The following is a 13,095-nucleotide window of genomic DNA, read 5'->3' as shown; positions in this document are numbered from 1 at the left end:
GAATAGCTAACAACTCAGAAGACAATGATCTGCCTCTGAGCCCAGGAAGAACAGGGAGGAGTTAATTGCTCACAAGGTAGCAGGAATTAGCTGTCTGGGAGTCGACAGAACAATGGTACCTTTACCACTACCTCTTGTGACTTGGAGATGCAAGGTAGGGTTTTTTTTTATTAATTCCTAGGACCCTACTGGGCAGCTAGGCCCCAGTAACAGTAGTAGAAGAAAGTGAGCTCACCTAAATAAGTATTAGCTAAGGGGCTGAAGACAGGCCTGCTGGTGGCTGCTGCATTAGGCCATCTTGAAACAGATGCTCCTGGGTAATTTTACAGTAGGGCAAAGAAGACACTGCAGAAGGAGGTAGGGACCTTTGAGAAAATAGTTAGGGTTGTGTTGTAGAATGTATCATATCACTGGCTAGTGCACAGATTAAATCTGGGACTTCATCACCATCTACTCAGTACAATTCAATTCAAAATGGTTTATTTCGGATGTAAAATCCATAAAACACAATACAGAAAAATGCAAAGTATGAGAATAAAAACAGGATAAAACATTAAAAGATTTTTAATTGAGGAGTGAAAAACAGACTTAGCTGTGGTGAGTGAATCCCAAAGAGAGGGCGTACCAATTCATTAAGCATGGACTTGATATTAACAAGCCAGGTGATCATCTCATGCCTTGATATAAGCTCTGCAGGATTCCAGGTCTTCTGTAGATCACAGCCTACGCCAGTACATGATGGGTCTGGCCATAATAGCGTGATTAATAGAGTAAAGACCTGTGTCTAGGAGCTAGGTGACATTAGGGTCACTCTATGTAAGATTATTGAGGACACGCCCCATAACCCTGTTTTCTATTTTGCAGAGTTAGTCAGACCCAGCGTGTTCCAAGAGTTCCAAACTGCTCTTCAAGAGGATGTCCTTCTGCTTGCCTCCTTCAGAGACAGAACAAGCAAAGGGCTTCTGATTGCAAGAGGGCCCAGCAGATTACAGTGGAGAAGTGTGGCTCACTGGTTAGAGGAGGCAGACCTGGAAGCAGAGGTCAGCCCGGGACCAGGGTTCAATTCGCAGCTCGGCTGGGTCTTGAGTCCTAAAATGTCCATGGACTCGACAGTTCTCGCTCCGGTGCCTACTCGATTCACGGGTTCACACTCTGCGACTCTGGGCAATAGCTTGCTTAATCTCCACAACGGCCCCTTGCGGCGGGATGCCTGGCTTTCACCTTGCGGATACCCTGCCGGGGTTATCTCACAGGGAAATACCAGGACGGGTTCCCTAAGCAAGCGCTTAGAAACCGCTCGGTGATTTGCGCTATATAAATTCCTGTACATTTACATTTACCATACAGGAGACGAGGCTGGATAAAGACTTGATCGCATGCGCTTTAGTGCATGCGATGTAACATCACATATCGTCTCAGACCGCCACTGCAGGGCCACTCCGATTTGGCATTTAAAAACCACTTGTCAAGTCTTCTTAAACTTCCCTTTTATTACACATAAGTCACCCCTAAGGTAGGCCCTAAGTGATCTTAAGGACAGGGTGCTATGTAACTGAAAGGCAGGACAGGTACTTGTAAGTTTTAATGTCCTGGCAGTGACAAATAGCTAAATGTGTCTTTCGCTGCTTTGAGGCGTACTCCATCTATAGGCAAGCGTAAGGGATTCCGTAAAATATCTTTTAAGCTGTAATTCCTCATTGGAAAGGAGTGGTTACTGCATGTTTAATATCTTTGGAATGGTGGTGATAAATCCTTTTTAATGGTAAAGTTGGATTTGACATTACAATTCTAGAAATGCCACTTTTAGAAAGTGGACATTTCTCTGCTCTTAACTTTGCTATGTCTGCCTACAGCGTGTTTCCAGTACACGTCAGGCTGGGTGACAGTTACACTCTGTGCATTCCCTCCAGACACAACACAGGAAGGGCTGGGTGTGGCAAGGGATTTCTCTGCATTCATCTACAAACTGATAGCCTTCCTGGACAAGTAAGGGGAGAGGAGGTCCACACTTACATCTGAACAGGTTGTGTCCTACCATCACACAAATTGTTGATGTTCCCCCTACTTGTTAGTCTGGAGCCAGGACTGGGTTGAAAGAGATCCTTTGGCACTTCAGAGAGCTCCTTTGATGTCACCCCTACATCAAAGGCACTTTTGGGTATAAGTATCAGGATTCTGGCCCTATCAAATCAGTACACTACTGGACCTGGGAAGAACTCTGCTGGAATAAAGACTGCTATGTTGAAAGGATTGCCACTTCACTGTGACTGACTGTTCCGAGGAACTGCTTTTCTGCTTTGTTGAGCTGCCCTGCTGCATACAGATCTCTGCCCTGCAGAGGACAAGGACTGGACCCTCTCACTTGAACCTAGAGTGACTCCAAGGCCTTGCTGGCTTGCCTCCTGTTGTCAGAGGTCTCAGGGACACAAAATACTTCTTGCAATCCTGCTTGTGCTGATAGACTCTGCCCTATGTGTGTCCTACTCTTGCGTGATGTGCCCCCTCCAGTCCTAGACCTCTGAAGTGGGTTCCACAACTGAAGTAAAAACCTTACGCATTGTCACCGCTGCGCTGGTTGAAACCAACGCATTGCCTTTCGATGCTGATGCAGCGGCTGCCCGACGGCACTGGATCCACAGCCTGCGCTGCTCAACAACAACGCTCTGCAAGGCTTGATGACACAGCATTGCATTCACTTCAACAGAGCTTGACGATGACGAAGTGACCTGACTGCGTGGAAATGACTGCCGCATTGTGCCCTCCATGTCGATGCTTTGCTCCATCCAAAGTACTTTTTCAGTGGAGCCTGCATGGGTTCTGTGGCTGCCCTGTCTTCTATTGCAGTTGGTGGGAACTTTGAATTTGCACCGCTTCCTTGCGACCTCAAGTAAACTTTTGACTGCTAGTGAGTTCTAAGCATTTTTTTCACATTTAATCATTAAAAATGCATATTTGGACTCCTACTTATGGGATTTCTGTCGTTTTGGTCATATTTTGTCTTGCTTGAATCTGCTATACATGTCTATTTTATGTAACATTTCTGTAAACCACTCTACCAGCATCTTGAAAAAGTGCTGTCCCGTAGTTAAACCTAAAAAAAGAATGAGTGTAAAATGTAAGGACTTCAGAAGGGTTGAAAATCGACTTTATTGAACCATAGTGAGGAGATCAACATCAACATGCTGAATTTTTTTAACCACTTTGAACCAAGAAAACCTTAACATGTGCATCAATATAAGCATTTTGCACACACCTCTAATGATTAGGGGACAACAGGAAACATTTCAAGTGTAACACATTACATAAAAACAACAAGCAACAAAAGTTAGATAAACTGCAGGACAGTGGTCTTCGAACTTCTTAATGCCACGCCCGTTGTAAAAATATTCATTGGGGTCCCCGCAATTTTTCAAGATTAGTCTATCGAATTGGCAATGTTTAAATACATCAAAATATATTTAAACATTGTAGTTGAGTTCTGTAACCTCTTTTGCATATACTCACAAGATATAAATGACAAAAGATTTTAGTGATGGCCCATTACAAAGTGGCTTACAACCGCTCATTTCTTATCACTTAAAACAAAGCGTGAGTTTAGCACCACCCCCTGGGATCACTTAAGGCCCCACTCAAAAGGGCTCCGCCCCCCCATTTTGACGACCTCAGCTCTGGGAGGTGATACACTTGACTTTCTGTGGAATCAGGGCATTCACTCAAGGAACATACCTACCCCTCCCACTCACATCCAGCAGAGGGCGCCTGACCTTCAGACAGATATTTCTTGTTCGCCCTGAGCACTCCTGGCCCAATGGTGATCCGAACAGAGAACAACAAAGTCTGTACTGCAGATGCTAGGGCCCGAACTCTTCGAATTGTCGTAAAGAATTAATAAAATCTTCCCCAAGCCCTCTGTCATCTTCAGCCAAGACATTCCCAGGGTTCCCTTGCAAGATTAAGTCCAAGGCGGCGGGGGCTCCCGCTACATGACCTCAAACGTGTCTGAGAAATCTGGCATCCAGCATTCAAGGGTTACTGCAAGCAATACGACGACCGCGGCTCAGCTAATTCAAGCCATAAATACTGCACGACACTGCAGACGAAGGCGTGTCACTGCCGGCCTCTCACTAAGCGAGCGCGCTCCTTGCTTTGAGTGAAATACACAATATCTCATTAGGACACAACAGTGATCCGGATTCATTGCGAATTTATGAGATAAGCATTGTTATCCTTTCAAAAAACGCCGTTGCGTTCTTATGCTGTAATTGAACAAACTCATTTGTGCTGGCTTTAGGGAGCCTGTCGGTTATAGCGCCAAGCGCATGCTTTATTCATCAGCCCTGCCTCAAGCGGAGGGCGGTAAGCCGCCTGGAACTCATGGTTCATTATCCGGGGTCGCGCCTCTAAAAAGGTGGGAGGCAACACTATTGGTCGTTTAAGTTTCTTTACTACCCGACTCCTAATTATTTTCGGGGCTTGTTTTTAGTGATGGATAAATCCCTGACTGTCGCGGTAACAAGCGCAGCATTGCTGGTCTGCAAGACAGCGAGCTCTCCCTTTGGCATTCCCCTCCGTACAACACAGCCTTGGCTCGCACCTAATTATGTACTAGAAATGTCAGACGGAAAATAAAGGGAAGCAGGTTTCCAAAACTGGGCCGCAGTGAGAGATAGTTGCCCAGAAACAGAGGAGAGTGCTTGCGCACGCGCGTTAAGTGCTGAAATAATGGCGGCCATTGCCATTCAGAAATGTGGTAGTTTCGCCACGGGCATCTGCTCACATTAGCTGCCATACCTTTAGAGAGCTGGATGGAGACAGCCCGGGCTCATTGTGCTATTCAACCTGTCTATGATGTGATTTCACTCTAAACAGTGCTTGATTAAAACTAGGGTGACCAACTGGCATGGTTGCAAATTCAGGATGGTGAGATTAAAAATTCAGGACAGAGGTAAAAATTCGGGACAAAAATTTGTGACAAAAGGTAAGTTTTACAGAAATATCAGAGGAGGCCACACAATAGTATAGGTAAGTAAATAGACAACCAACATAAGTACAAGTCAAAATAAGTATATATTAGCTTGAGACAAGCATGCACTTCACGGTTTTCAGCAGGCGCACATCTTTGAGCAACTGTGCTGGTGTTTTAGTGGTATTTCATATGATCATAATCTATTTATATGGTTGCCCAGTCTGATATTTTGTTTACAGTTCATGGTCTTGAGCAGGCACATTTGGTGAGAGAAGTGGAACATCTGCTCGGATGGACTTTGTTACTAGCATCTCATTCTGGGTGCCAGTGTGAGATGTAAAGCAGCACGCAAATAATGTAGTTTATTGGGACTTGCAGGGCTGGACTAGAGTGCAGTCCTCTGAGTGGCCAGCTTTATGTGTCAGATCACTTCAGGTAGTCTATGTCTGTTCAGCTGATGATAACTGGTTTACGGGCTGGTGCAGTACTAAGTGATGAATACGACCCATAGCGGACATGTCCTTTGTGAGGGTAAGAGCTTTGCGGACGGAAAAGGGAGTTATTACCCAAACTTCATGAGTTATAATTGGCTGAACACTGCTGAGTGTTATGTTATTATTGTGGGCTAAAACAGTTAGATAGGAGTTAACATTACTATATAATGCCCTGGCTAGCCATATATCGGCCCTCCTTAGTTTACTTGTAAATGGGAAATAGTATACTGATTGGGCTGTTTCTTTTCTGTGAGATGTAAACTGCAGATTCTCATTGATGCAGAGAAGTGATCATTGGACATCACCAGGCAAAATAAAGCTGGTTGCATGGGGAGCCATGAAAAAGCAACATGAACACATAGTGGACATAATGAGGGAAAGTTAATTATTTCGCAGTTCAGGAAAGGTAGATTCATAGCTTGGTTCATGTTTAACCTTTAAAAGAACTGTACTTTTGTATCCATTGTGGAATACACCAACATCACATAAACTGTACTCTACATAAACTGTTGGGGCAGTAGTTGGGCGTTTCTTAGAGCAAAATAGTTTGCAGAGTTTTCTGCAGCCTTGCAAATAAAAGTACTCTGATCCCTGGTTTCTCCCTAAGCTAGCAGTCACATTTTAAAAACTGAGACTGGAACTGCAAAATAAAGATCAAATCATACATCTTTTAAGGTTGATAGAGCTAACTTAACTCGACCGAAGCACTGACCTTCAATTTAATATTCTCTGCCGCTTGTTTGCTATGGGGACATGAACATACTATTTCAGCACATGTAAAAATTAAAAAAAATTGCAAGTAGATTGAGGAATAGTTTGAAGAGGAGGAAGGCCCTGGGAGTGGGAACCAGGAGAGAAAGAGAGAGGTGATGGTCCACATATTATACAGACACAATGGCTTGTATAAGTGTGTAAATCAATTGTATAGTAAGCGCTAGCTGAGACCAGGGCCACTGGAATTATTTAATTGGCCGGCCGCTGCGTTTTTGACAATTATAGATAGGTTGCATTTGCCACATAATCCATCATCTGATGCATATTATGCAGATTTTAGTTCAAATGATTAAAAAATTACTTAAAACGCAGCAACTTATGTTTCAGCACAGTGAAAGGCAAAGGGTGACTGGTCACCTTTCTGTTGCTTATTACCATATTTGTGTATTACACTGGCATCATTTGGGTGCAACCTATGCCCAGTGTTGACAAGTTTAAAACAGGCAAAATAATTAAGCCTTTCCTTGCTGCATACTTTACTCAATAATTTGGCCCTGTATGGACACATAATTCTAGTGGGTGTGCTTAAGACAATGAGCATTACAACATGTAGGAAGCACATGTCAGCCATACTGGTAGGTATTATATGTTAAGACTGCTTAGTCTGGAGAAGTATAAATTCAGGATTTAAAACATAACTTAGTGGTTGGTGCTGTGTTTACTAAAAAGTATTTATTACTATCCAAAGGAACCCTATTAATCATCCTTAAAATATGTTATGTTAGAGTATTTGTAAAGCGCATGGCTCCCCCAGCAACGGGGTGTCCCAGCGCTAGTGTTGAACACGGAGTGAGGTGACACAAAGAAAGAAGATTAACAGTGGGAGAAAAGCCAGGTCTTCACCAGCCTTCTAAAGGTTCGGTGATCAGAGCTGCTGAGGATTTGGGTAGGGAGGGAGGTCCAAAGGGCGGGAGAGAACAGCTTGAAAGATCGACCGCCCGCTCTGGCCCTCCATATCAGAGGGACTCTAGCCAGGTGCAGATCTGCCGAGCGCAGCATGCGTGTGGGTGCATAGTAGGAGCATAGATCACTCAGGATTCTTGTGCCAGTGCCCAGAAGGATTTTATGGGTGATGCACAGCATTTTGAAGTGCTCTCTCTGTTCTAGAGGAAGCCAGTGTAGGCGACAGAGGAGTCTGGAGATATGACAGTGTTTAGGAAGGGCAAAGATAGCGCGAGCAGCATTCTGAATGTGCTGCAACCTTTTAATTACCTATTTGTTGGCTCCCAGAACTAGCACATTGCAGTAGTCCAACCTGGCAAGGATTGATGTCAAAGAGATGTAGTATTGGTTTGAGGCCATGCAGCAGTCTGAAACATTTCCCTGCCACTGATTTGGCGTGGGCCTCAAAGGTGAGATCACTGAATAATCATTAGACCTAGGTTCTTCACCACAGGTTTGGGTATAGGGGGCACTTCGAGAGCAGAAGGCCACCACTCATTGCCCCAGAGATGGGAATCCCTGCCTACCAGAAGGATCTTGCATTTGGCTGAATTTAGCTGCAAATAATTAATAGCCATCCACTCCGAGAGGACTGTTAGATTCTGTCTAAATTTTACCGCGTCCTGGCTAGGGGTGTTAGAGAAGGCAATCACCGGCTGGGTGTCATCTGTGTACGACACCAGGGAGATGCCCTGAGCTTTGGCCAGCAGAGCCAATGGTCTCACTAAGACATTGAATAAGTTAGGGCTCAATGCTGACCCCTCGGGCAACCCACAGTGCAATGGGTGAGTGCAGAAGTGGAAAGGAGGGACAGTGACTTGGAAGGTCCGACCATCTAGGAAGGATGAAAACCAGGAGAGGGCTTAGCCCTTGACACCGATCTCCTCCACACGAAGGAGGAGGATCTCATGGGAGACAGTGTCAAAGGCCACCCTCAAATCCAGCAGAATTAATGCTGTAGTTCTGCCTGCATCCAAGGAGGTCCGTAACTATTCTATGATCGCCAGCACAGGGGACTTGGTGCTATGCCGAGTCCGGAACCTATTGTGAGATATGTCTAGTATTGAGTTTGCTTCCAGGTAATGAGTTAAGATTGAATTCACATGTGATTTTGTGATTTTGGACAGGAACGGAAGCAGCAAGATAGGTCGGACGTCTTCTCGCTTGGAGACATCTAGTGTTGTTTTTTTCAATAGGGAAACTACCCTGGTCTTCTTCCAGGGCTTAGGGACCACCGCAGAGGATAGGGATAGATTAATTAGCTCCAAGCACTCAGGCAGGAGACATTGTTGATATTTCCTGAAAGCAACAGGTTTCATGGGGTCGTCTGGGGATCCTGATTTCACTTTGACAAACAGTGCTTCCATTGCTTGATGGGAGATAGGAGGGAGCAATGCAAGCGAGTAGGTCTCAGAGTTCATTGACATGTTCCACCCTGTGCCCCGGGAGGTATCACCTGGGTGGAAACTGCTGTAAATGCATTCTACCTTTTCCAGAATTAATTTAGCCAGTACTTTGCATTGCAGACTGGAAGATATGGTACTGTCTGAGGCAAAGGGGAGCTTTACCAGATCCTTCAAAAGAGAGAAGATGGTTTTAGTAGGGTTATTGCTTGTGGTTATTAGGTTAGTGAAGTGTGCTGCCCTTGTCTTGCGGACCAATTTGTGGTAGGCCTTAATCGCACTGCGGTACTGTGTTTTAGCTAGAGGGTCATAGGATCATCTCCAGGCTCGCTCTAAGACCTGGCAGTTCTTCCTGGCTAGGGTCAGAGATTCATTAAACCAGACGTTGGCCCATGTGCTTTTAGAGTGAGTGAGTTTGAATGGGATACATGTGTCCGAAGCTTGGGCAACTCACCCCCGAAAGTGCACATAGGTCTCTTCAATATTGGCAGACCTTCCTGGGAGCTGAGTGCTTAAGGCGGCCAAGAAGGCAGCATGATCCAGTGTATGCCAGGGGCGTTTGAGTGAGGGGTTGCGGTGTAGCTATAGTTTGGGGCCAGCTAGCGATAGCCACATATGAATAAGAAAGTGGTCTGTCCAAGGCACAGGGAGGGGTGCCAGCACCTCCAGGGACTGAAGATTTGAGAAGGTCGGGTCATGAAGATGGCCAGCGATGTGTGTGGATCCTAGGACCAATTGGACCAACTGGCAAGCTGCCATGTCCCCGAGAAAGCTGCAAATATCCGGAGCCTCCTGCAGCCCTAGGTGGAGAATCAGATCACCCATAACATTGAAGTTGGCTTTCTGAAGAGCCAATGTGGTGATTGCATTGGCTAGGGCTTCTCTGAAGGTGTTTGATGGGCCAGGTGGGGGTAGATCAGTAGCCCAGAGAGCGTAAATTTAGCTGTCAGCATGATTTTGAAAAGTGCGCTTTCACTGTTGGTGATGTCTTTGGGTACGAGAGCATAGGTATAGACAGCTTTGTGTATATCATTCTATGCCTCCTCCTCTACCTGTCACTCTATTTAGGCAACTCATTACAGGATGTATATCACTACAATGCGATCTTTTAGATCGCGGTACTTGACATCGCAGATTTTACAACGCAAGTCGTTACATCGACTTGCGTTGGATGGCGCGGATTTAGGAATTTTATAATTTTATATTCCAACACCAGTCCCCGTAACAGTAGGGAAGGTGTTGGAATATAAAATTACAACATTCCTTATCCCACAGCGCCATCCAGCGCAAGTCGTAGTAACGACTTGTGTTGTAATAGCTGGGTGGAAAAGGTTGTGCGGTGTAATCACTGCGTTGTAAGCAACGTTTCCCCTCATTACATATCCAGCTGGGAGGGCCAGGTTAGATTAGAGAAAAACAATAATAATCTATAAACCCATGCCTTGCAGTTTCCATGCTGCTATTTGATTTTGATTCATAGCTCACTGTGCTATATTAGGATTGTATTTTAGGAATGTAATTAACAAAATGGTCCCTGTGACAAAAACAAGAGCCCACTGAACTGTGTATATTAAAAAAATCTTTTATCTGCATGTTACACATTGTGCTGCGCTGAAGGCACACTATCTTGCTGTGCTAATTTATGTTGAGTCAAAGCTCAGCCAAGACAAAACTCAGATCTCTCAAATATATACAAAGTTAAACCAACGTTTTTAGCCTATAAATTAATGGCACACAAAGGATCTGAAGTCTCTGCATTTAACCCCATAAGAAGTGCCAAAATGCAACCTTCCCCAGACCTCCCCAGAGCTTGGCACCTAGTGAAGTGACACCAGCCCTGAATAACAGCAGAATGCCATGCGCTAGACTGGGATAGGAGGAGGACCACCAAATGCTGTAACTGCACAGAGAGGACCCATTATCATTCTACATGTGATCAGGGAGGGGCTGCTGCCGGGCCCTATATTGAGAATCATAGAACTCTGAGGCTTTTTGCAGGGGAAGGGGCAGTGCAGCTTGCTCCAATGTCCAAAATTACAGACAAAAGGCGTCCATGAAAGAGATCATCATGGACACTGGACAAGAGGTCCAAATAACAGATGGTCCATGAAATTTACGGAAGGTTTGTCACCCTAACTAAAACCACATGGTGAAGTATTTACAAATGTCAAGTGGGATACAATTCTGGCTGGGCAGAGGAGTTGGCAGCTGGGGTTCAATTCCCAAATTGATGTCTGGTTACACAACAGGATACTGCTTGCAAGTGCCAGTAAGAAAGAATGAAAGTTAGGAGTTGCCTTTCATCGCTAGCAACAAAAAATTAGGGACAGATATTCAGCTTGAAGAGCGATATGCATGAGGTAGGGGACTGACAAGGACTTGAGGAATCCTCATAGGTAAAATCATTAGTGGTTGAGGAAATGTGCCACTTATTTAATTGGGCTGTTGAGCACAATCCATTGCCACACAGGTACAGTAGAGTCAGCTTACAATATATCCGGAGAGGTTACTTTTTTTAAAGAGAACACAGATTTGAACTAGACAGATAGAGATACACATCCTTCAAAAAGGGATATTTATGTAGGACCCTGTAAGTATATCATACAGGAGGCAGTGGAGAGCAAGGGTGCAAACAGCTAAAGCCATGAGTTGATGGAAGATAGTGGACCACTCGTTCATCAACTCTTTTTTGAATTGCAAGATCACAGAATGCAGGACTTATATGTTTTCATGGAGTCAAATTCAGTCATTCAGAAAAGTCCACCTACACAGTGGACCTTTCTGAATGAATAAATGTGGTAGGACAAATTTGAGGAAATTATGGCTTTCGTCAGCTATGAACGCGCAAACTATTTAGTACACATAGAAGGTTGGAACTTTGTGAGTGATCTCAATGGTTTCCTGCACTGGATGCACATTGAAAACTATTGGTGCAAAGGCTTGGAGAAAGTGTGTCTCTAGAGTGGGGAAGGTAAGGGAACACCCCAAATATTATTTTTCTAGGAGAGAGAGAAAAGCTTTAAGAGCTGATGCACCTTTACTCTCTACTTACTGTTAAGGATTTTCCAACTAGCGGCCAAGTTACTTGACTTACGGCCTCAATTAGAGTCTGAACGGAACTGAAACCCCTCCTGTTTCTGGAGGAAAATCTAAATATGGAGTACACTCCACCAGCGAAACTGTCCATGAGTGGCGCCCCAAGTAGAAGAAGGAAAACTGATGTGGATTTACTTTCATCTGATTTAGGTCCAAGATCAATGATAATTAAATTAAAGATTAGAATACCTGTAGATCCTCTTCAGCTGCCAGGTGTTCTGATTTTCAGTGGATCACCCAGCAGAAGCAACAGCACTTGAAAACGTTTGGCAGAGTTTGAATTATTCTAACACACATGCAGTGAGTGTAGATAATAGCCCAATCTCAAGCGTGGGGGTGAGGTGGTGGCAAGTTGCATCCTTCAATAAAAGTGTCTGTGATGGACTTTGCAAGGCTAGGGTGCAGGACTAGTGAAACAACTGCATACAAATACTACAAAATCGGCCACCATTGAATCCGAGAAACATTTACAGGAAATACTTCAAACAAACTGCAGAAAATGTGGACATCTATGAAATGCTATGGACTGATCTATAACTTCTCAACAGCCCATGGGGCCAATGCCTGACAAAAACTCAGCCAAACTAGCCGGGAGATGAAGAGGGCTGATTCAAAGTCCCTTTTCAATTAGTTGTGTGTGTTGTGGACAGATATTCTAAATGGTATTTCTGGTTGGCTAGAGTGTGCACTTAAGCCAGGTAGAACCCACCACTCTAGTCAAGGCAAGTACGTTGCACACCAAAGATAACCTGTGCTCACCCCGGTACCTTGGCACAGAGCGGTCAGGCTTATCCCCAGAGCCAATGTGTAAAGCGTTTGTGCAACACAGTCACATCAGTAACACAGTGAACCCACCAGACAAAAAAAGACTCCACACAGGATTATATAAAAATATATAGTATATATACATATCACGTAGACCAAAATGACATAAATCATAACTTCTGTGCATATTACGCAGTCACTGAAATAGTCCTCATTATCCTGATAATGCAAGGATCCAAAATGTCATACAGAATATCAGGACATGAAGGCAACCAGTTATGAAATAAAAACATGAATCATATACATTCTAATAACAACATAGGGCACAGCATCCCTGCACTTCTCCTATAGTACTTCATGGGCTTGCAACCATATTTCTAGAGGTGGCACTAAGTCATGCTCCAGGGGCCTTTGTCGAGGTTTTCGCATAATGCCAAAACCCTAAAAGTGCCCCCCAACCATAGGCAAACCTGGATCCCCCTGCAGCCACCACGTCACGTTTCCTTAGTTTAGGCAATCCATGCCTTCATAATTCCCCCCCCCCCCCGGTCTTGTCCTATTGAGGACGAGAGAGGCACCACATTAGGGACACAAAGGGAGACCTCAGGGACTCACCTACCAGATCTGCTGGCAAAGGAGCGCGGTATGGCTTGGC

The 13,095-nt window shown here is 44.7% G+C and overlaps 1 protein-coding gene across 2 annotated transcripts in view; it reads right to left on the bottom strand.

Moving 5' to 3' along the window:
- Positions 1–13,095, bottom strand: part of GALNT18 (polypeptide N-acetylgalactosaminyltransferase 18) — a 1,871,693-nt gene that overhangs the window by 1,316,524 nt on the left and 542,074 nt on the right. The gene's annotated exons all lie outside the window — the stretch shown is intronic.

This window comes from Lissotriton helveticus, chromosome 3_1 (assembly GCF_964261635.1).
Source record: "Lissotriton helveticus chromosome 3_1, aLisHel1.1, whole genome shotgun sequence".
In the NCBI taxonomy this organism is placed as follows: domain Eukaryota; kingdom Metazoa; phylum Chordata; class Amphibia; order Caudata; family Salamandridae; genus Lissotriton; species Lissotriton helveticus.
Note: the sequence above shows the minus strand (reverse complement) of the source record. Positions and strands in the feature narration are given on the sequence as shown.